The 24,194-nt window shown below is 45.4% G+C and overlaps 1 protein-coding gene across 1 annotated transcript in view; it reads left to right on the top strand.

Moving 5' to 3' along the window:
* LOC118913449 (T cell receptor alpha chain MC.7.G5-like) overlaps positions 1 to 24,194 on the top strand; it is a 582,985-nt gene that overhangs the window by 37,734 nt on the left and 521,057 nt on the right. The window lies entirely within an intron of this gene.

Below are 24,194 nucleotides of genomic sequence, written 5' to 3'. Positions count from 1 at the left end.
GGGACCATGGGCTTGGTTGAGAACTGAATACTGCACCCCTGTATCTACCATGAACCCAATAGGAGTCCCCTCCACACACACAGTTACCCAGGACTCGGGGATTGGTGCCAAGTCCCGTCCCCGTCAATTCTCCTCTCCTAGGTGTAGGGTCTTAACGGGGTTCCCTCCTCCTTGTTCCTTCCTTTTTGGGCACTCTCTTATCCAGTGCCCATATCCCTTACACAGGGTGCACTGATCTCGTCCTAGCCGGGATGGGTGGGGTCCCTTTCTTTGAGGAGATCTAGGGCTCCGCTTTATTCCAGCTAAGAATATCCTAGCCATCTCCTCTCTCTGCTTCTTGTTCTCCCTCTTCTGAAATTCTCTGTCTTCCTTCCTATTTCTCTCCTGCACTTCCCATTTCTCTTTCTTCAGCCTTTCTTCCCTATCTTCCGGAGTCTCTCTAGCATTGAAGACTTTCTCCGCTTGCTGCAGCATTTCTCTAATAGAGATCTCTCCTAAGTCATCCCGCTTGTGGAGTTTCCTCCAGATATCGGGGGCTGCCTGGTTGATGAATGAGAGGACTACAGCTGATCTGTGTTCCTCTGCCTCTGGGTTTATGGGGGTATATTGCCTGTAAGCATCAAACAGCCTCTCCAGATACGCGGCCGGGCTTTCCGTTTCTCCCTGAACAATAGTTTTTACCTTAGCTAGGTTAGTGGGCCGTCTGGCGGCTGCCTGGAGACCAGTCATCAGAGTCTGGCGGTAGACCCGGAGACGCTCCCTACCTTCTGCAGTCCCGAAATCCCAGTTTGGGCGTGTAAGTGGAAACGCCTCGTCAATGATGGGCTGGAGGGTAGTAGGTCTTCCATTTTCTCCGAGGACATTTTTCCTGGCTTCATTGAGGATGCGCTCTCGCTCTTCCGTTGTGAAGAGGGTGCGGAGCAATTGCTGGCAGTCGTCCCATGTGGGACAATGGGTGAACATAATGGACTCTACCAGACCTATAAGACACTTGGGGTCTTCCGAGAAGGGAGGGTTCTGAGTCCTCCAATTATAAAGGTCACTAGATGAAAAGGGCCAATACTGATATTGCTGAGCTCTGCCCGGACCGCCTGCACCGATGGCACACGCGGGCAGAACCGGCACTGCTTCTTCTGAGGTGGAGGAGGGGGCCTCCCCTTCTTGCTCCCTTGCCCCTCGAGGCCTCAACTGCATTCCTCCCGCTCTACCTGGTGCCCAGCGTGGAGCCAGGGCGGGAGAGCGTGAGGAAGCTCTTTCCGGCCTCCTGCCTTCTCCTGCTGAAGAGTCTGGGGAAGCTGTGGCCGCCAGATCCCTGCTGGGCTCTCCAACCTCGTTCTCTACCCCTCCGGCAGCTTCACCCCCTTCTCCTTCATACAGGGGTGGCCGCTCAATTGGCAGAGGGGGGTAGAGGGGGGAACTGTCAGGGAGAACAGGCGGTGCACTCGGGTACACACGGTTTCTGGCCCTATGATCAGGGGCTTTTAGATCTTCCTGGGCAACTAGGACGGAGGTTTTAAGTGGGTCAGTGTGAAATTTCCCCACCAAAAAAGGCCTCAGCCAGGAAGGGGGATTCTTGGCCAAATTTTCCCAGACAAGAATATAGGGAAGCTGGTCAGGGTGGCCCTCATGGTCTGGCTGGGAGATGACGGCTTTGACCTTGCCAATAAAGTCCAGGGAAAGAGACCCCTGGGTCGGCCAGCCTACTCCAAAGGAGGGCCACTCGGCTGAACAAAAGGTATCAAGCTTACTTTTCTTGATACTAAGACTCATGTTTAGCGCCTGTTCCTTGACCTTCGGAAAGTGGGAAAGGATCAGACCTTTAGGAGTAGCCTGAGTCTGGCCCATGGTGAATAATGCAAGGAAGACAAAAGGCGAAAAGTAGAAGTGCCACTTTAAACAAGATGATGACTGGTGTATGTGCTTTTGGACAGGTGCCTATCGTTGCACAGTTTTTCTTCTGCGGGGGACGCGAATTTATCTGGAATTCGCGGCTGTGACCCCCTTATCCTGTCACGGGAGTCTTCCAGTGGCAGGCGCCCTAATGGCTCTTAATTGCCCGACTCGTGCCCGCAGGGGAATGATTTAGTGGCAGAAAGGAGGAAGGGAGAGAACAGGAACAGGAGACCCTCAGAGTAAGAGAAACTTAAAGGGAAAAGCACAAGAAGAAATATAAACCAATACACAATAAAACAATCAACAATAACACCAAACACACACACCACATTTGATTGCACTCGCTCGGACCGGTCCTTCTCTCACTCTGGTGCGCACCACACTCACCACTTTCAGGATCCTCAAAAACTGTCGTGATTCTCCCGAAAGGTGTCCACTCGGACTGCCGCAGGATGACGAGCTTGATCCTTTCCTCCTCGGGCTCCAGGTTCCTGCCGCTCGGACTTCCCTTCCTAAGGCTGAATCACTCGGACCTTAGGGCCAGGATTGGTTACCTGGGCTTCACCCAGGGTCACTAACCTGGGGGCCGGGACTACCAACCCGGACTTCCTTACTCGGGATCACTAACCCGAGACCAGACACGGGATGGTGACTCCCACTTTATACTGGATTTATGCAGACACGAGGGGGCGAACCTCGAATTACACTGCCCCGTCCAGACAATCAGACCTTGCCTCCAGCCATCCCTTGTTCTCCGGGAAGTCTCTCGGATCCCGGACAAGCCCCCAAAATGTTAGGGTTCGGGGCTCCGGGGCTTCTCCAGAGAACAAACCACACAGGCACGGAGTTGTAAATCCAAGCAAAGTCTTTATTCAGCCAGCTAGCTGGGGCCAACAGCACCTCCCCTGACACACAGGTCAAGTCCAAGCTGTCGACCCCCAAGCAACTTTAGGTATAGATTATATAGGATTTTCACAGCCGTTGCACCAAAGCCCACACATTACCACAACCAATGAATTTAAAACACATCCCATACTTTAACCAATAAAGTTGAAACGGGGACCCGCCGCTTGCCTGACCTTTGCACAAGGATTCCTTAATGTCTTATCACGAGTTTCGTCCCCCTTAAGGTTGCCCACTCCTAGTTATCTAGCTTAGGGCCATGGCCAGGGATGTTAGCCTCGAGTATTTTCTATGGAAACTGGGTGGCTCTCGCTCTAGGGTGTTTCCTGGATTCCTTTACACTCTGAAATATACAGAAGACACTCACAATAATGCAAGTCACACAGCAAGGTTTATTTCCAGCTAGCTGGGGTCCAAGTGTCGCCCGACCCAGCGGGTTTCAACAAGGACCCAGAGCACTCAAAGCCAAGGGTTTATAATGCATTTTCAAAGCACTTAACTCACAGTAATTTTCCACAGTTACATATTATTTTTGCAGGTCACACATCCTGGGGGTTAAGCAAGAGCAAGATAAGACCACTCCTCAATTAGAGTGGTTTTGCAAGATAAGCTGACCAGGGTCGCAGCCGCCCACAACCCGGTGTCCATGATTAATTTGTTCTTCAAAACCTGTTTATCAAGCCTTACCTAGTTCCTCCTCCCCCAAGTCATATACTCAGAAAATGGCTTTTCGGCCCTTAAGATGGCCATTCTCATGGTCACCCATTCTTACAACACAAACCTGGTGGGGAAATGAGAAATGTTGGCATCTTCCCAGCTAGGGAGACACTGTATCCCTACACTGGGAGCTGGGGTGAGGGAGCCCTGTGCTCCTGGTTGCACCCACCCAGAGCAGAACTTCCTGAGCTGGGCGTGGGAGTGGTTCATAGTTCCATTGCCACAGACTCTTTCTGTTCTTAGAGATTTAGTAGGGTTTCTTGAATAGATATTTCTCTGTATATCTGTGGGGAAAATGGAACTTTTTCACCAGGATTCCCACTTGGCCTTAATAGCTCCCATTGTATATGTAACAAGAGCATGTTTGCTCATTTATGGGATATTTACCAGTGACAGAGCTGCTTGTCAGTCATGGGAACACCAGCCCAGGGGACGGGTACAGAGGAAACACCCATTCTCTCCTCCCTTCTGTCCCTGGCACATAATTGGTCAGGCATCAGCTAGTCACCAGGGACTGGCCCACAGAGTTGCTCAGGGGCATGGGAGCAGGGACCGGGCAGCCAGGAGAGCAGGGAGGTGGCTGTGGAGCCCCCACGCTCCTGGGGAATTAAGCCCAAGCAAGGGAGCATGGAGCTTGGAGGGCAGGGAGCAAGGAGAGACTGCGACCTCCTGCCTAGAGGATTAAGCTCGTGCTGGGGAGCAGAATTTATAGCCGGCCTGGGGAGTACAGAGGAGCCAGCCTCTTGTACTGAGCTGCCTGTGACAGCAACGAGAATAAACATGGTTACCTCCTTTTCCCTCAACTTCTTGCCCTTGGCCTTTCTTTGGTCTTACTGAGTTCAAACAGAATTTGCCCTGGGAGGGAAACACCCTGAAGGGCCCCCACCCGTAAGATGGCGAACTTCCTGCTTCTCTTCCAGGTCTTTGGTTCCCGCCGGCGCCCCCGAGGCCCAATTACCTCTCGCCACCCCCCCAATCCCAGCACCTGGCCAATAGCCACCAGTCCCATTGAAGTGACACCTCAATCAGCTTATGTCCCTCCCTATATAACCTAGTACTTTTCCCCAATAAAGTGGAACTCTCTGGTGAATTGCTGCTGTGTGTCGCTCCTTCCTTTCATTTTGGTGCCAAAACCCGGGAGATGGGACACCCCAACTGGGCCCCGTCTTCCCCCGACACCAGCAGAAGCTTGCCCTTGTCTTCTTTTTCTGGCCCTGGCTCCTCACACTCACCACTCCTCTTTGGCCTTTGGGTAAGTTTTCCCCCAGAGCAGGCCACTCTTCCCTGAGCTATCGCAGCGCCATTGACCATGATCGTCTGGCAAGGCCCTGATGCTCGGGGATGAGGAGGGAACTCTCCCCGCCTCAGGCCTTCACGGCTACGGCGGACCCTCAGGCCCCCCTTCAACAGCCATAAACGAGGTGACTCCTTTGCGGATGAGAACGCTCCCTTTTCCCCCCCCTCCTCCTTCCGTTCCTTCCGCCAAAAATTCCTAGAACTAGGTTCCTTGTGACTCCAGCACTCTGCCTTCTTAGAGAAGTCTGGGTGATGACCCACACTTCCTAAGAAATTCCGACTCATATACGAGTTTCTGCAGACCACCAAGGATCATTGGGGATGCCCTTTGTCTCCTTGCCATCTGCTCCCAGTCCGAGGATCTCCATTTGCCTTCCCCTGTTTGTCTCCTTCTCTGTCCTTTAGCCATGGGAGCCTACTCATCCCTCCCTAAAGATTCACCTCTTGAATGCCTGCTCAAGTATCTAGCCACCCTCTCCCTGACGCCTAATATAAAACCAAAACTTCTCCCAAGATTGGCTGTCATACCCCCTAGACAATCACAACCAATGGCCTGCAGGGGGAACTCTTGATCCTAACATCACTCGCAATCTTTTTAACTACTGCCAGCGCCTGAAAAAATGGAAGGAGATTCCCTATATCGAGGCTTTTCACCTCCTAGCCCAAAATCCCAGCCTCTGCACCACCTGTTCCCCACCCCAAGTTCTCCTAGCCTGCAGGCTGTCTCCCTCCCTTCCACACACTCCTAGTCCCTCTTCGATTACCTTTGACCCGGCTGACGAACCCCCACCATACAGGCTTCCTCCTTCAGCCCCTCCCCCTCCTACAACCCCTCCGCCCTCTTCCGCTGTTGCTGCCGCCTCCACCTCCTCCCCTGCAGAGGCAGCCCACCCACCCCCTTCCCCTTCTTCTCCTACAACAGCCCTTCCCCCTTCCTCCCCCACCATTTCCTCCCCCATCTCACCTCCTCCACCTTCGCCCCCCTCACCAGCCCCTTCCCTGCGGATTGAGCCTGAGCCTTTCAGCCCCCCTTTAACTAGGTCCCGGGGGCCTCCTCTGTCTTTGCCCTCATCACCTGTTTCTCCCCCACAGACTGAGCCGGAACCCTTCAGTCCCCCTCAGACTCGATCCTGGGGGCCTCCCCAAATTATCGCCCCCTCCGAGAGGTGGCAGGACCTGAAGGCATCGTGCGAATTCACGTACCTTTCTCCTTAGGGGATTTAGCCCAACTTGAAAAACGCCTTGGTTCCTTTTCCACTGATCCCATAACATATATCAGGAAGTTTCAATGGACCCTCCAGTCTTACAGCCTCACACATCATGACATTTTCATGCTCCTAGCCAATACCCTCCTTCCTGAAGAGCATAGACGAGTTTGGGACTTCGCCCAAACACATGCCACCTAAACCCACAGGACTGACCCCACCTATCCCACTGGCCCCACCGCTGTCCCCGAACAAGACCCGCACTGGGATTATAACACCGCTGTATGTCTCCGCTCTCGGGATATTTTCGCCTCCTGCTTAATAGCAGGTCTGAAAAAGGCAGCTCGTAAAATAGTCAATTTTCAAAAGCTCCAGGACATAATTCAAAAAAAGGAAGAAACTCCTTCCGAATTCCTAGATAGACTCACCCAAGCCCTATTACAGTATACCAGCCTAGACCCAGAAACGCCTGATGGAAGACATGTCCTTATGACATACTTCCTGGCTCAAAGCTACCCCGACATTAAAGCTAAACTCAAAAAGGTAGATCAGGGCCCCACTACCCTGCAGACTGAGATCTTAACAGTGGCCTTTAAAGTCTTCCATAACTGTGAGGAGGAGAAAGAACGCCATAAACAAAAGGCTGATCAGGCCAACTTTCAGATCTTGGCCCAGCTGATAAAACCACAACCTGGGCGCCCCTCCACAAACAAGCCCCCCACAGGAGCTTGTTTCAAGTGCAGAAAAGAAGGACATTGGTCAAGGGCATGCCCCTCCCCAAGACCTCCTAACACCCCATGCCCCAGATGCCACAAAAAGGGCCACTGTGGGTCTGATTGCCCAACAACCCGAAGGGGAGACTGGACAAACAACCACCATCCTAAGCCCGCTGTAGTGGGAGTGGCGGAGGAGGATTGATGGGACCCAGGGTCTTCTTGCCCAACCATTTCCATCACCAAACAGGAGCCCAGGGTTACTTTAACAGTAGACGGTCGCCCCATCTCCTTCCTCCTAGATATAGGAGCCACCTTCTCGGTCTTGCGAGAATACTGGGGCCCTACCACGCCAGCCATTACTCCTATAGTCGGGGTAGGAGGAAAACAGATCTTCCCATTGAAAACCCCTCCCCTTTTATGCACAATCCAGGACAATCCCATACCTTTTTCCCACTCCTTCCTGGTTATGCCCCAGTGTCCCATCCATTTACTAGGACAGGACATCCTTTCTCTCCTCCATGTTTCCATAACTATATCCACTCCCACAGCCCCCAGTACCCCCTTTCTGATGGCCCTCATAGCTGATGACCCCCCTCTATCTGATGAAAGCTCCAGTTTCGCCCTCATACACCCTGTAGATCCCAAGGTCTGGGACATTACAAGTCCCTCCATGGCTCTATGTCCTCCTGCCTCTATTAAATTAGGGACCCCTCACAGTATGTCTGTCAGGCCCAATACCCCCTAACCACTTCGGCCGTCATAGGCCTCCAACCCATCATTCAGGACCTTTTAAACAAAAATTACCTCAGACCCACTCACTCTCTGTTTAATACCCCCATATTAGCTGTCAAAAAAACCAACGGATCTTTCCGCCTAGTCCAAGATCTCCACCTCATTAACATGGCCATCGTCCCTATCCATCCCTTAGTTCCAAATCCATACACGCTTTTATCGCAGATCCCTGCCTCGGCCTCCCACTTCTCAGTCCTAGAGCTCAAGGACGCATTTTTTTCTATCTCTCTGGACCCCTCCTCCCAAGATTTTTTCACCTTCACCTGGACGGACCCATACACAAGACATTCTGAACAACTCACTTGGACAGTTTTGCCACAAGGTTTCCGAGATAGTCCCCATATTTTTGGACAGGTCCTAGCTCAGGACCTCAAACAGTTTCATCATGATCACTCCGAGTCCACCTTATTACAATACGTGGACGATCTTCTACTCTGCAGTCTCTCATGGGAACAGTCTCAACTTGACACTGCCTCCCTACTTAACCTTCTAGCTTCCAGAGGTTACTGGGTATCCCCCGTCAAGGCTCAAATCTCTTCCCCTTCTGTCACTTACCTCGGATTCCTTCTATCTCAACAAAGAAAGTCCATTACCTTAGACAGAAAATGGCTCCTCTCTGACCTGCCCGTTCCCAAAACCAAGACAGAAATCCTTTCCTTTCTAGGCCTGGCTGGGTATTTTAGAGTGTGGATCTCTAACTTCTCCCTGTTGGCAAGACCCCTATATGGCCTCAGCAAGGGCCCCCCTGAAGAACCATTATCCTCCTCACCCCGACACTCCTTCATTAAGCTCTGTCAAGCCCTTGTGGAAGCCCCAGCTCTCCATCTTCTGATTTGTTGAAGCCCTTTTCATTGTACATTCATGAGAGGTCCAGTCAGGCTCTAGGAGGCCTAGGCCAATATTATGGCCCATCCTTTGTCCCAGTAGCTTATCTTTCCAAGCAATTAGACCCCACAGTTCGGGGATGGGCCCCCTGCCTGTGGGTATTAGCCACTGGACAGCTCTTGCAGAAGGAAGCTCATAAACGGACATTCGAGGCACCCCTTACCATTCTGTCCCCACATCACCTAAAAGACCTCTTAACCTACAAAAGTTTACAGACTCTCCCTCCCTCCCTCCAGACTCCTGACCTTACTGTCCTCTTTCCTCCAAAATCCAGACATTTCTTTCCTCCCCTGCCTGCACCTGAATCCGGCCATTCTTCTTCCTCTACCCTACTCTCCTCATATTCCCTCGCATGATTGCCTGGAAGCCCTTCACAACTTCCTTCCGTGCCACTCCATGATCTCCAAATGAGCCCTCTCACACTCCGACCTCATCTGGTTTACTGATGGGTCCTCCTTTAAACATGAGGGCACCCACTACGCTGGATACGCAGTAGTCTCCCTCAAAGACGTCATCGAAGCACAAGCCCTACGCCCCAGTACAACCAATCAACAGGCCGAACTCATTGCGGCCACCAGAGCTTGCACTCTAGCCCAGGACATGTCTCTCACACTGTACACTGATTCCAAATATGTATTCCACATTCTCTTGTCCCATGCGGCAGTATGGAAAGAACGAGGCCTCCTCACCACAAAAGGAAATTCCATCACTAATTCAGCCTTAATTACTAAACTTCTAGAGGCTTCACAACTCCCACACCGACTGGGCATAGTCCACTGCAAATCACATCAAAAGGATGGCTCCCTCATTACAAGGGGTAACAACAAAGCTGACAGAGTAGCCCAGTCGGTTGCCCTATCAGAAGATGCACCAGACAATGATCCACCTGCCCTTGCGGTTTTAGCCTTATCACAAGACACCCTCTGTTCCCAGGACAAAGAGTCCCTCTTCCGCTTCTTACATGATCTGTTCCATCCTAGCCCCCAATCCTTGATCCATTTTTTACAATCCTTTTTCTCTCTCTCTCCTGAAGACAAAACCCTACTTAACCAAATCACCCGCAGGTGCACCATCTGCCAACGCACTAACCCTAATACCCCCCTCAAGACCCGACCCTTCCCGGCTCATCAAGCAAGGGGTAATGTCCCCGCCGCAGATTGGCAAATAGACTTCACTAACATGCCCCCTGTACGGTGTACCAGATACCTACTCATGTTGGTAGATACATTTTCAGGATGGGTCAAAGCTTTCCCCACCACTAACAAACGAGCTTCCGTGGTTGCCTCTATCCTCCTCACCCAGATCTTTCCTAGGTTCGGGATGCCCACTTCTCTCCAATCAGATAACGGCCCTGAGTTCACTGCCCAAATCATTCAGAACCTCTCCAAGTCGCTCTCACTTCCCTGGCATCTACACTGTCCTTATTGACCACAGGCTTCAGCAAAGGTAGAAAGAGCCAATAGGACTCTAAAAAACATCCTGACCAAATTATCTCTAGAATTACACCTTGACTGGGTTCGCTTACTTCCCTTAGCTCTACTCCACATTCGGGCCCTCCCCCAAAAACCTTCCTTCTTGTCACCCTTTGAGATGATGTACAGCCGCCCAATTTTACCCTCAGGGCTCCCTCCCCACAAACGACCAATTCCTCCCAACATGGCCCTTCCGCTACTCTTTCTCCTCCGCACCGAATTATGGAAGTACCAGGATTGGCTCCTCCTGGATCCATCTGCTTCCCAAAACCCTCCTGTCTTACGACCCGGTCAACTAGTGTTTTATAAGCCTCCAGAAAATAAGCCCCCTCTCACCCTAAAATGGGAAGGCCCACACCCAGTCATTCTCTACACCCCCTTGGCTGCTAAGCTCTCACTGCCTGATAACTCTGTCACCCCTTGGATTCATATCTCCAGGTTGAAACCAAACACCCAGGACCCACCTCCTCTGGACACCCAAGACCCAACCCAGAGTCCTTCGGATACAGCCCAAGACGCTGTCTACTCTTCCATGCTTCATCCCTCTGATCCCTTGAAACTCCGCATCTCCCGTTCACCCCCTTTGCCATCCATACCCGAATCATGACCTTTTCTTCCTTTACTGCTCTCTCGTTCTCGTTCCTCATTTCTATCGTCTTCCCCATCACCTCAGCCTCCTTTGTATGGTGATTCAAGGTCAGACAGACTTACACACAGCATCAAACACAACCACTGCCCTCTAAAAGGCTGCTCCGAGCCTTTGTACCTTCACTTTCCTCCCTCCACTGAAGTGTTCACTAGCAGCCCCCTTTTCACTCCCTACCTCTGCTTCCTCTATGACCAAAACAAGCCTCATGCAGGCAGTGGCCAGACACCTATGGGGGATGTCCCTACTGGTCTTGCACCATTCACTACATGGGTGACTCTCGGTACCCACAGTATTACTCCTCCAACCATTTCATAAAATATCCCAACAGCTCATTCGCCTTATCAGTCCCTGATCCCTGGGACCCTCAAAGGGCCGCAGGAGTCACAGCCTCAGTCTACTACGGGGGATCCCTGACCCCCCACGGTACCCTTCATATCTCTCGAGAGTATGTTCCTTCTAATTCCCAGATCTCTCAAGTTGCATTAGATATCAGACATTCCGAAAAAGTCATTATTCAAACATTTGACAGTGCCTCTTCATCTTCCTATCCCTGCCCCTCTCCTAATTTCTCCTACTCTTGGTTACAGCTCATTCAAGACACCACCATCTTTCTCAACCACACCCTCAACACCGCCAATTGTTTCTTGTGCGCATCACTACAGCGCCCACTGCTGGCCGCCGTGCCCCTTAATATTTCCAACTACTCCTTCCATGCAGAAGGACAACCCCTCTGCCCCCTGGCAGACATACCCCTATGGGAACCAGAATACGCAGATAATCTCACCATCCACCACTGCGTAGGCCCAACTCCACCCCCCTCCAGCGCACTTCACTGCCTCTCTATCTACACCCCTACCTTTGACTCTAAAACTTTTACACAACCAGGACACTTCTTTTGGTGTAATGGCAGTCTTTTCAACTCACTGCCTCCCAACTCCAATATACCCTGCATTCTCATCACCCTAATCCCTCAGCTTATTCTTTACAGCATGGCAGAATTTCTTGCGCTCCAACCTCCCTTGCCCTCGTGCACAGAAAGGGCTGCTTTCCTTCCCATAATGGTCGGTATCTCTTTGACCACCTCAGCCATTGGGGCAGGGTTTTTGGGAGGGGCCTTGGGTCACTCTCTGTGGGCAATTAAAGATCTCAACACCAAACTTGAGGGAGCCCTGACATCCACTGCTGATTCCCTGGACCACTCTCTCCAAAGACAGGTCACTTCGCTAGCTAAAGTCACCCTTCAAAACCGGCGGGCCTTAGATCTGCTTACAACCGAGAAGGGTGGCACCTGCGTCTTCCCTTGGGAAGAGTGCTGCTATTACATCAATGAATCCGGCATTGTAGAAACTGACATTACCAAACTCACCGACCTTGCCTCCAGCCTCCACTCTGCTTCCAATTCCAACCCATTCTCTTCAATACTAACAAACCCCCTCCTTACCTGGCTCTGGCCCATTGCAGGCCCCATAATAATCATTCCTCTCGCCTGTCTCTTCTTACCCTGTATAATAAAGTTCATCAAATCCCAAGTCGGAAAAATCTTTAATCAAACTTTCAACCAGCTTTTACTCAGGAACTATCAGCTTCTGGCCACAGAAGATCCCTCACCCTCACGTAACCTCCTCACCATAAGCTGAGATGGACCCCTCTCTCTGCTGGAAACTGTTCCTGGAAACAATGGCCGCTGACGCCTGGCTCCTGACACCCATATCCTCTTGGCACCATTGGAATCAACAGGTCCTTGACCTATGGTTACAGGGAACCTTCATTAATTTCCAATCTGAAGAAGTCCACATCTACTCGTCCTTACTGTGGGGAGTCCTATGAACCCTTTCCTCCTGGTCCTCAAGCCCTCACTCCCTTCTCCGCCCCTGTTCAGCAGGAAGCAGTCAGAGAGAAAGCAATGGCCAAAGCCCCATAGAGGAGAAAGGGGAGAATGAAGGGCCCCCACCCGTAAGATGGTGAACTTCCTGCTTCTCTTCCGGGTCTTTGGTTCCCGCCAGCACCACCCGAGGCCCAATTACCTCTCACACATCCCCAATCCCAGCACCTGGCCAATAGCCACCAGTCCCGTTGAAGTGACACCTCAATCAGCTTATGTCCCTCCCTATATAACCTAGTACTTTTCCCCAATAAAGTGGAACTCTCTGGTGAATTGCTGCTGTGTGTTGTCCTTCCTTTCACACCCTTCTCCCAGAACTACAATACCCTTTTATATTTGCCGTGTACTGTTTAAAAGAAGCAACAGGCCCCAAATGGAGTTGTTTATGTTAAATCCCCCCAAGACTTAATACCTAACCTAATTGCACTTTCAGCCTCTCCCAAAAGAGGGATTTTAAACCAATCCACCTGGCATTTCCTGATTAGTGCTAGTGAGGTAATCTACATATAAAAACTGCTGCCCTTCCCACTAAGGGAAGATGACCTTGCTTGAAACAATCCTCTCTTTTGCTAATAACTTCCTTGTCCCACTCCATTTCTGCCTACAAAAGCCATTTTCTTTGTTGTATAGCTCCTTAGTACACCCTTCTATTTGCTTGCATGGTATGCTCACTGATTCTAGAATAATAGAATAAAGACAATTAGATCTTTAAGTTTACTCTGTAGAATTTTTGTTCTTTAACAATACCCTTAGAACGACTTCCAGAGACTTTAGTTTTTTAAAAATAATTTTCAGTAGTTATGATTGTTTTGCTTGGAAAAGTATCCATGGATACAGTGCCATTCTGGAATACAACCTCCTATCCATGTTATTAGCACATAGAATAGGCTTACACAGAAAATAGGCTAAATTCAGCTATTTCTGTGAGATACTTGACTTTCTTGACATTGAGAAAGTTGTCATTTTGTTCTTAGCCTAACCCTGCCACAGATATAATTAATCATACATAATATATATTGTGTTAATCTTAAAACTAAAGTTATTTTACCAGCAAAACCCAGATTATTTGGTAATAGCAGAGACTTGCAATCTGGAACATGCAAGATAAAGAAGAATCATAGGCATGTTTGGAGAACAAAAGAAAGAAACTCTCCTTTATATTGGAAGGGGTGGAGTTTGGAAGCCTGTTCTAAGCAAATGTCCATTGGAAGAAACTGGAAGTTCCTCATGTCATGGCTTTTCATTGGCTGAGTTGTGATAGTCTCTCATTGGCTGGGCTGTGGCAGGGAGGTGGAAGGTGGAGGCTTATTTCTTCTGCTGGGTGGTGAAGTAGCTGAACAGTGTGGCCTCCATCTCTTCAAATGAATTTGACATTTATGAGGAGTGATGGACATCTCCTGCAGGCCTCCCAACACCATGTCAGTGAGGTTTCCCTTAATTAACTTTACAATTGCCACCATAAAACAACCATGTATTCTGACAGTATTGTTAAGCAGAAAGACAGACATGAAGAGAGATTAAAGCCAGGAAAGCCCACTAAAAGGGAATCAAAGTGTTAACCAAATAAAACCAGAGGACTCACAGAGTTAATTAGTTAATTATTTGAAGTTTCAAAGGCTAGGAGTGACTTGGAATGTCAGGATATTCCCAGATGAAAAAGTAATTCTCCAGATAAAGAAAAGTATCAGAGTGCAGCCCATGTCTTCATTGTACCAATTAGATCAGGCCTTCAAGGCCAATATTGTCCATCAAGGACTTTTTTGCCCTACCTCATGATAACAGGGAAATGGGAAAACGGTCATGCCACTGTAAAAAATCTACTTAACCTGTGAAAAATGCCCAGTTTATTCTTTAACTTAATCTGTATGCTGTTCTTCCTATTGTTCTAGTCCCTTAATCAATTAAGTAACTATGTAACCAGGAAAGGAGATAGACCTCTGAGGTGTAAATAAACCTACTTAGATAAAGAATGCCAAGATCCGAGTCAACCCGGTCACCTAAATAACCCTATTCTTAGACAAAACTTCAAAGGAATTATGAATCACCTGTATACATTATGCTTTATGCTGATCCCTACAGGCCCTATAAGACCCCAAACCCTAAACCCTTAAGCATGCCTCCTCCCTGAGGTTGCCACACTCCTTTCTTTGAGTGTGCACATTTTGCCTTAAATAAAGACTTCTTAATGTTCAACTTATTATGTTTTGTCTCTGCACTCTTCCAGTGGTGAGCTTCTTTGTCACTTTGCTATTTCATTCTATTCTCCAGACTTAAGTACAAGTCTTCACTCTGCCTCTGTTCTATTCCATAAGGTAAGTAGGGAAGGGCTACTGAGAGCTCAGATTTGGGCTTTCAAGTTCCTGTCACCTGGGTGACCCACACAGCCTTGCAGCTGTATGATCCTGCTCTTTAGTAGCCTTCCTGAAAATCTCCTTTCTTTGCCTTTCAGAAGTTTCCAGAACATAATTGCACTTCATCGAGTGCTCTGTGGCTCCCCCAAAGCCTGGCATGGTAGGGACTTAGTTTTTATGCCATGCAGATTCAAGCAGACACTGGATGCCAGATGACCCTGGCTTTAGGAGTAGGCAAGGGATTTGCTCTATGCTGAGTAGAAGTTCAATGAGCTTTTCTTTTTCCTTCCTTGCTCTCTGCTACCTGCAAGGCAGCTATCATTCCCCACTCCTTTTGCTTTAATGAATTCCTTCCTCACCTTTTACTTTGACTTCTCTGCATCTCTGAACCAAACTTCTTCCCAACAGTATTAATGTTGGGAATACCATATCTTTTCTTAAATCAAACACTAGTTGTGCTTAGAACTATTATCCCGAATAAATGAAGACTAAGGCTCATCTTTTCTAAGTTTCTGACTCTTTAACATCATTAGTATTGATACTTATAGTCTAACACTATAGGTATTGTGGGGACAAGCACCACCCACTTGTAACTCTTTGTCCCAGAATAACCATGTATCCTCATGACCCCTCCCCCTTAGGCAGTATGCTAAGTATATGGTATGTTGATGACCTGGGGATGAAAACATTTTATTGGGAGCCAGTCCCTATGACCAAAGTTTTGTTCCTTGGAGTACTGGTTACACAAGAATGATCCCTTCTAGCAAAGCCAGTAGTCTTTGTCTCCTTCCCCCATATAAACAGCAGTTCCCTCCCTGTCCATGATTGAGGTGTGCAACCTCATCCAGCCAGTTGCTCCTGGACTCTCTGTATGTAAGTCCCAACAAATACTCATGTCTTGTACACCATCTCTGGGTTCCTCCCTTCAGACTTTCAAGCACTTTCCCATTGCAACTTGCACACTTGGACATGTGCTCAGACTTGTGATCACACAGGTATATTATGTCTTTTGAAGATACCATGATTATGAGAGTACTACTATTCTTTAACCAATGAAAATAATGAACTCACTATATAAATATGCACTGTTTTAGGTCCTATTCTTCAGAAGTAGACCTGGAGATGAGGATTCATGTGCCTGAACAGGGAAAGAAAAGGCTAAAATGGGGTCAGATTTCAGATGATGTTCCTGTCATCCCATCAGCCTGATTTTGTGGGGATCCCTGAAGCATAAATCCTACTATAGTTTGTTTCATCCTTTGGTAGCTGTCAGTGCATATTTTCTTGTGGGATATTTGGACTTGGGCAGCTTGTTTTGAATATTTTTCTCCTATACTCACAGTAAACCCAGCCTCGGAGATGTTTATTTTTATTTGAAACTCAACATCAGCAGAAGTAGTTGACTTGATATCCTAATTTATAAAATCATCAACATTTATGATTATGGGAAAATGAATTTCTCTTTGCAGCTCATTCTGGTCAGAATCATGACGTTTACTGCTCTGTATACTTGCTAACTCACTGGTTCCAAAGTCAGATTTTTCAAAGCATTTATGTATTACTTTCAGGGTGGTTATGTCCACATAGAAATCAGATTCTTCACTGAACGAAGAACATGTTATTTAAAAAAATCTTAATGAAAGATAAATTAGCCAATTTAAAAATGGGCAAAATATTTGACAAACTCTTCATAAAAGATATAGGAATGACCAATTAGCTCATAAGAGATGTTCTACATCAAAGGTCAACAAAATATATCTCACAAAGTTATCTAGTCAGCCAGCAATTGATGTAAATAAAGCTTTATTAGAACCCAGCAATGCTCATTTATTTGTTATCAATGGTTTATTTCATGCAACAATGGCAGAATTGAGTAGTTGCCACACAGACTGAATGGCCTGCAAAGCCAAAAATATTAACTATTTGACCCTTTATGGAAAAAGTTTGCCAAATTTTCCACATTATTAGTCATCGGAGAAATGCAAGTTAATACCACAATGAGATCACTATACAACCATTATGTTGGTTAAAAATAAATAAGATGACTATATCAAGTTTTGGCAAAGATGTAGAACAATTGCCTAAATTAGAATCTATTTAAGTATATGTTCTCTTCAGTATGAAGGGCTTTTCTTTGTGTGATGTTGATATTATGGCAGAAAGGACAAGCCATTCAACTCAGCCTCAGGGCCAAATTCTGCAACAGAGGGATCTTAGGGCAGTTGAAGTTCAATCATGAATATTTCAGGAGTCCTCTTCTCCCTCAGTATGTCTAGCATCTTAACCAATACCTCCAGGTCTATTTGAGACACTTCAGTAAAGAGCAACAAAGGTTTCATAGGGGATCTGAACAAGGGCGCAATCTCCTTTCATCTGAAGGTATCTTCTGCTCAAGAAGAAGACTTAGCCATTTACTTCAATCCTCAGATTGATGCAGGGACTGCTGAACATGAACTTTTAAGAAGCTGTAGAAAATCGTTCAATGTAATTTCTCTACATGGCCACAAAGAGGCAATGCTACTTTAGAGAAGATTGATGTTTGTCTTAAACATGTTCATTCAGTAGCCAGAATTTATCTTTAATAATTCTAGTAAATATTAAGTCTTATTTTGTTTCAATTCATATCTATCATCTATGTATGTATGTATGTCATGTATGTGTGTATCTCTGTATCAACCTAAGTAGTATCTGTGTTTATTCTAGTTGGATAGTTAGGAAAATGTTACTTTGGAAATCAACACTTTGAAAAATGCACATTGCCTTTCAAGGTCATGGCCACATTAGCGTCTCTAACATAAATTTATGATGTTTTTCACCCATACACAGCCTAACTTCCAACCACACCATGGTAATCGGTGCCTAGAATTCCCTTATCCCATTCTTTTTACTGGGAAATCTACTGAGGGCTTAAGACCCAGTTCAAGCATCTCCTCCACTGGAACACTTCTTTGACTGGGCCCAGAAGCAGAGTTCATTATTCTTATTTGTCAATCATATGGATACACAGTTCTCTTTGGTAGGTTTTATCTGGCTGTACTTGAGTAATGGGACAGGTTGACTGAAGATTGAGACTATGTCTCTTTCATGAATGAGACCCAAGTATTGCCCATTTCGTAGGCACTTAGTAAGCAGTCAGTAAATATGTACTTGATACGGGAGAACCCCAGAGGGCCTCTACCACAGGGAAGCATTCTTGGACATGCTCAGGATAGAAATCCACCACAAGCCAGGTACAGTGTAAGGCAGATTTATTGAAAGGGAAAGGGTATATAGCATACCGCAATGTGAAGCCAACCACTCTATAGGCAGAGCAGCCCACCTTGGTGGCCTGTTAGCACTTGTGCTGGAAGTATAACAAGTATGTAAGGTTGAGGGGAAATAGTCATTATTTCTCTGGGGACATTCCTAGAAAAGGGCATACTTTTCCTTATAAGGCCACTTGTGGGTGTTGTCATGATAATCATAAACTGTCATGGCATTAATGGGTGTGCTTTTTACTTGGTAAATGAGATTTTAATGAAGTCAGAGGTCTATTCCAGGTCAAAGTAGATGTCACTTGGCTTAATATAGTTCCACCCAGTTTCTACTGTATCTTTCTTATCAGTCTCAAGCCATCCTGCCTGCTACTCCCATATCTGGCTAATTAAGCCAGTTCAGACCCTTTGTTTCATCCTGTTATTCCTCTTTTCCTACCTCATATTGAGGATACGGATTAAAGAATAAATATATTGAAAAAGCAAAACATAAAAAACTCAACAAATATTTTAAAAATTCCCTTAGTATAATAGAGCATACTGGGATTAGACTGTAGGTTGAGGAATGGGGACCTTTTCCATTGCCTACCATTGGATGGTCATTATTTTTTCTTTGAATTTGAGATGACACCAAATACAGATACAACAAAATTATCTCTGTGCTTCTGAAAAAAAAAAGTACTGTTCATTTCTTTTAACTTCTATTATTTATAATGCAAATCACCCATATTTTTAGGGCTGCTTTGGAATTTATTCTCAATTTCTGTCTCTGTGTCCTGCTGTGTTAACATCTAAATCCAAATTAATTCTTCATATATTTTCATATTTCACTAATGAGGATAAAGTGTGAAGAAAATATTAAATATTTGTTCAAACTCAGGCTGAGAGCTACCAAATGCATTACATTACTGGGTGGTCATGGACCCTTATCTCCTGAAGTCTGCAGGATTTTTCTATCCTTTCTTATCTACTTGGAAATCAAAGCTCCTCCAGAACAAATAATTCTAGTACTTCACAATTTCTTTTTCCCAGGTATATTCTTACAAGTATTTAACTTAACAGATTCATATTTTAGAAGAAATATAAAGAAATTGAAGTTTATTTAACTATCTTTTAGTATTTCTTAAGGTCATGTAAAATATGGACACATCTTAAAATTAAAGTTCCCTGTATTAAAATTTAAGTTCCCTGAGGGCAAAGGGACTATATATATCTCTATATTTCAATCTATGACCCTGTAGGTAAAATTGAACATTTCCAGAACATCTCACCTGGCTTTAGTACATCTGCATATCAATAGGCATTCAGTAGGAAAGAAGAATGGCTTTAGTGCATTTGCATCATTCCTCAGGGGCAGAGAGAAGTTCTTCTCCATATCAGTGGGTAATTACCTGGGCAAGGAGGGCTTATCTGTACCTGAGAGGTGAGGGGGAGGGCCAGTTTTGCTGCTGCTGGAGCAGGAGAGAGATGGGCCAGACTGCAGTTTTATAAGCAATAAACAGGTTCTAAACTTTATTTCTCCATTTGACTGATTTTGGTTTTTAGAGGTATTTTGACCTGGGATTTCCTCTCCCAAGATTTACAGACCCTAACTTATAATGGCATATTATGCCTTTTGTGTGTCCTTTTGGGTAAAATTGCAATCTGAATCTGGTTAGCTCCTCAGGCATGAGGATTATTATGATTTTATTGCTACCTGTATTTCTGCTGGTCACAGTGCTCCAGCTTTCTTGCACAGGGGCCATTGAGGAAGATGGGTAGTGAATAGATTGTGAGACAAGATTTCTGGAGGGGTGGGCTGTAGGTAAAATTGCAGTATTTCCATAATCTCTTGCCTGGCCTTAGTCCATCTCCATATCAATAGGCAAGTAAGAGTGGTGGCAAGAGAGAGAGAGAGAGAGAGAGAGAGAGAGAGAGAGAGAGAGAGAGAGAGAGAGAGATGCAGCCAGACCTCCAAATAAAAGTTTTTTTTCCCCTTGACTGATTTCAGCTTCATAGGTTTTTTTTGCCCCAGGCTAGGAACGTGCTTCTGCCCTGGAGCTACAGTTCTCAATAGATTTTAGTTATTATTTGTAAAAAAAGAAATGCCTCTATACATGCTAATTGTGTGGCTTCCTGGGATTCCTTCTCTTTGTGATCATAAATGTAATCTTGATGGACATATCAAGCTTTCTTAGTGTATAACTTTCACCCTCCTGGGGTGTGAGGAGAAGAGAGGATGTTCTAAAGTGATCCTTATCCATGTTAAAGTGGTGATTTCTGATTTGCTGTGAAAGCATTTCCAGCAATTCTAAGTCAGAGCAAGATGGGGAAGTGCTTCCTTTGACAGAAGCAGCTTTAAATGAAAGCACTGGTAAAAGGGTGGGGCTTATGGAGAGAATTAAACAGGTGTGAACTTGAAGTCAGAGTGTTAGCCAGTGAGGCAGACAGAAGAGCACCTGAATTGTGCTGAGCTTTGGTGTTAGGATAAATGGACAAGATCCTGGGAGCATTGGTTTTAATTCTGTGGCTTCAACTAAGCTCTGAGTTGTGGAGGAGAAACCCTGGGATATGTCATTAATGAGGGGAATGAGAAATTGGGATACAGCAAACTCATGCAAGCAGAAACTGTAAGGAAATATACATCTGGGGACCTAATGACTTTTTGTTATCTTTTTAAAGCAGGGGTGAGTGGCCAACAGAAGGAAAAAAGTGAGCAGGTGAAACAGAGCTTTTCATCTTTAATAGTCCCAGAAGGAAGGATCTCAGTTCTGAACTGTACTTATGAAGACAATACGTATGACTACTTCGCATGGTACCGGCAGTACCTTGGTGAAGGCCCTGCATTATTGATAGCGATACGTTCAGTTATGAATAATAAGGAAGATGGAAGATTCACAGTTTCCTTCAGTAAAAGCACCAACAGCTTCTCTTTGCACATCACAGCCTCCCAGCTTGGAGACTCAGCCCCCTACTTCTGCGCAGCAGGGGCACAGTGCTCTCCAGACACCTGCAGCCTGTGCCCAAACCTGTGGCAGAGGCTCCAGCCAAGCCCTGCTATGTAGATGAAATACTCACACACACACACAAAATCTGTTTGGCCATTAAAAATGTCTTAATAATACACTTAAAAGAACTGCAATTATACAGAATTTATTCTCTGACCAAAATGTAGTTAATTTAGAAAATCAATTGCCAAAAAAATGTCCCTAGAAACTCTCAAACATTTGGAATTTAAGCATAAATTTAAAATAGAAAGAAGTTAAAAAAATTCAAGATCTCATGGTAGTGAGTGATCTTCAGGAGAAGGGGAGTCATTTGCTATCATGTTACATGCAGACTTGGCCAAAGACAAAGAGAAGCTGAAGGAAGAGATCTGGTGGGAGGTGGAGGAGTTGGGGGCAGCACTAAAATGAGCTAGCAGATCACAGCAGCATATGTGATTTGCCACAGTGCCTGGGGCCCTGCACCAACCTGTAGAACACACAAAAAAATGTGGGTGCTGCATTGCAACTACTTTCCAAGTCTTGCACAAATTTCTTTTGTAGCCAACCCTAACCCTGAACAATACAGGGAGGCAAATTCTAGGAAATATATTTCCAGATAGTTAGGTTGAGACAGTACAAAGCTACCACAACACATTCCTTGTCAAGTTGGCATCCATATGTACCTTTTTAACAGCACTCAACTTTGAAATAAAGAAAATACAAAATCATGCTTTATGCTATATGCTGCAATTAATCCTCATTCAAAAACAAGCTAACTCTTTCCTGAAAAGAGGATTAAAGTTTGTTTATCTAGCTTTGGGCAATGTTCTTTGCTCTTCTTATGGAGTCAAACTCTCCCACTGAGATCTTGTGGCTTAACTACTGAGATATGATGAGATATCTGATTCACTTATAGTACATCTTTTACTACTACACATAGGCAAATAGGAAAGGGGAGTAAGAAATGGTCCATATACATAGAAACATTCATAACAAAATGAAAAAGAAAATTTCAAAGCTACTATAGTCCTTATTCCTGCAAATACAGTTGCAGCTTCTTTTTATAATACCTCTTCCTTTGCCTTTTCTAAAATCTCTTTGCTCAGTGCAAGCACCTCCGCTTACTGCTATACTTGACTTTTTATAAAACAAGCTCCTCATTCAGGAGCAATGCTATGTGGTAAGCCATGAAGTTGCATAAGGAATTCTGCAAGTCTGCACTGTGGTTTTGGCAAAAGCATTACAAACACTGAAGGTAAATCCAGAGTGTCTATTTAAGTGGAAAAAAATCTTGCCAATACCCAACAAAACTTGATACATTGTGCTCTGGGAAACATCATTAATTCCTGACTCTTTATCAGAAGCAATACAAGTCACCAAGAGAAAGCATTGTTAAAGTGGTTAACGAAAACACACTAGTGACTGGCACAAGAACAGACCCATAGATCAATGGAACAGAATAGAGAGCCCAGATATAAACCGACACATATATGGCCAATTAATATATGATAAAGGATCCATGGATATACAATGGGGAAATGACAGCCTCTTCAACAGCTGGTGCTGGCAAAACTGGAAGTGGAATTACTGGGTCATATGGTATTTCTATATTTAGTTGTTTTTAGGAACCTCCATATTGCTTTCCCCAGTGGCTGTACCAATTTACATTCCCAGGGTAGGAGGTTTCCTTTTTCTCCACATCCTCACCAACACTTGTTATTTCTTGCCTTTTGGATAGTGGCCATTCTGACTGGTGTGAGGTGATACTTCACTGTGATTTTGATTTGCATTTCCCTGATGATTAGCAATGTGAAAGATCTTTTTGAGGGTCTATTGGCTATTTTGCATTTCTTCTTTGGATAAATGTCTGTTCAGGTCATCTGCCCATTTTTTAATCAGGTTATTGGGTTTTGTTTTTTGTTTTATTTAGTGTTGAGGCATATGAGTTCTTTATAAATTTTGGATGTTAACCCCTTATTGGATAAATCATTTATTAATATATTCTCCGATACTCTAGGTTACCTTTTTGTTCTGCTGATGGTGTCCTTTGCTGTACAGAAGCTTTTAAATTTGATGTAGTCCCACTTGTTCATTTTTTATTTTGTTTCCCTTGCCTGAGGAGATGTAACCAGAAAAAAACTGCTTGTGCTTATAGTCAAGAAATTTTTGCCTATGTTTTCTTCTAAGAGTTTTCTGGTTTCATGACTTAGATTCAGGTCTTGGATTCATTTCAAGTTTACTTTTGTGTATGGAATTAGATGGTAATCCAGTTTCATTCTCTTGCATGTAACTTTCCAGTTTTCCCAATACCAGTAACTGAAGAGGCTGTTTTTTCCCCATTGTATATTCAGGGTTCCTTATCATATATTAATTGACCATATATGTGTGGGTTTATTTCTGGGCTCTCTATTCTGATCCATTTTATCTATAGTCTGTTCTTATGCCAATATCATACTGTTTTGATAACTGTAGCTTTGTAGTATAACTTGAAGTCAGGGAGTGTAATATCCCCAGTTTTGTTCTTCTTTCTCAGAATTGCTTTGGCTATTCAGGGTCTTTTGTGGTTCCATAGGTATTTTAGGATTATTTGTTCTAGCTCATTGAAAAATGCCATTGGTATTTTGATATGGATTGCATTGAATCTGTAAATTGCTTTGTTCAGGATTGCCAAGAAAGTTGATATTTATTGAGCTTATTATATGTCAGATGCTGCAGTATGCATTTCAGATTCATTGTCTAATTCAAACATCCAAACCCTATGAGATTGGTTTTGTTGTCCCATTTTTTATATTTGGGAAATGAGACATAATTTTCCTAACTGTGAAAGCATCTCTTCTATTGCCAGTCAGAGTGTAGCATCGTAGAGGGCTCCTGCGGAGCAAGATTTGGAATATGGAGAAGCAATTCGCCCCAGACCAGGGTGGCTGGATGTCTCAGTAATGATGATATTGCTGGTTTCAGCTGGAACCCAAAGGAAACTGCAAACAAGGTATCAGCCTGTGTTCACTGTGCTCCAGGATCAATAGATGAGGAAATCATGCACTAACTAGTTAACAGTGCTAAATGCTTTAGCAAGTCTCCTATACTTTTGTGCTGGATAAAATAAGGGGCTACAGAGAAATATGAGCTATTGTTCCTTGTGCCTCCATAACAAGAGTTTTGCCCCTTGCCTTTGCACTCTCTGCCTGTAATGCTGTACCCCCAAATATCTGA

Source organism: Manis pentadactyla, chromosome 11, assembly GCF_030020395.1.
Source record: "Manis pentadactyla isolate mManPen7 chromosome 11, mManPen7.hap1, whole genome shotgun sequence".
Lineage (NCBI taxonomy): Eukaryota > Metazoa > Chordata > Mammalia > Pholidota > Manidae > Manis > Manis pentadactyla.
The sequence above is the reverse complement of the archived record's forward strand: the minus strand, read 5'-3'. Positions and strand labels throughout refer to the sequence as shown.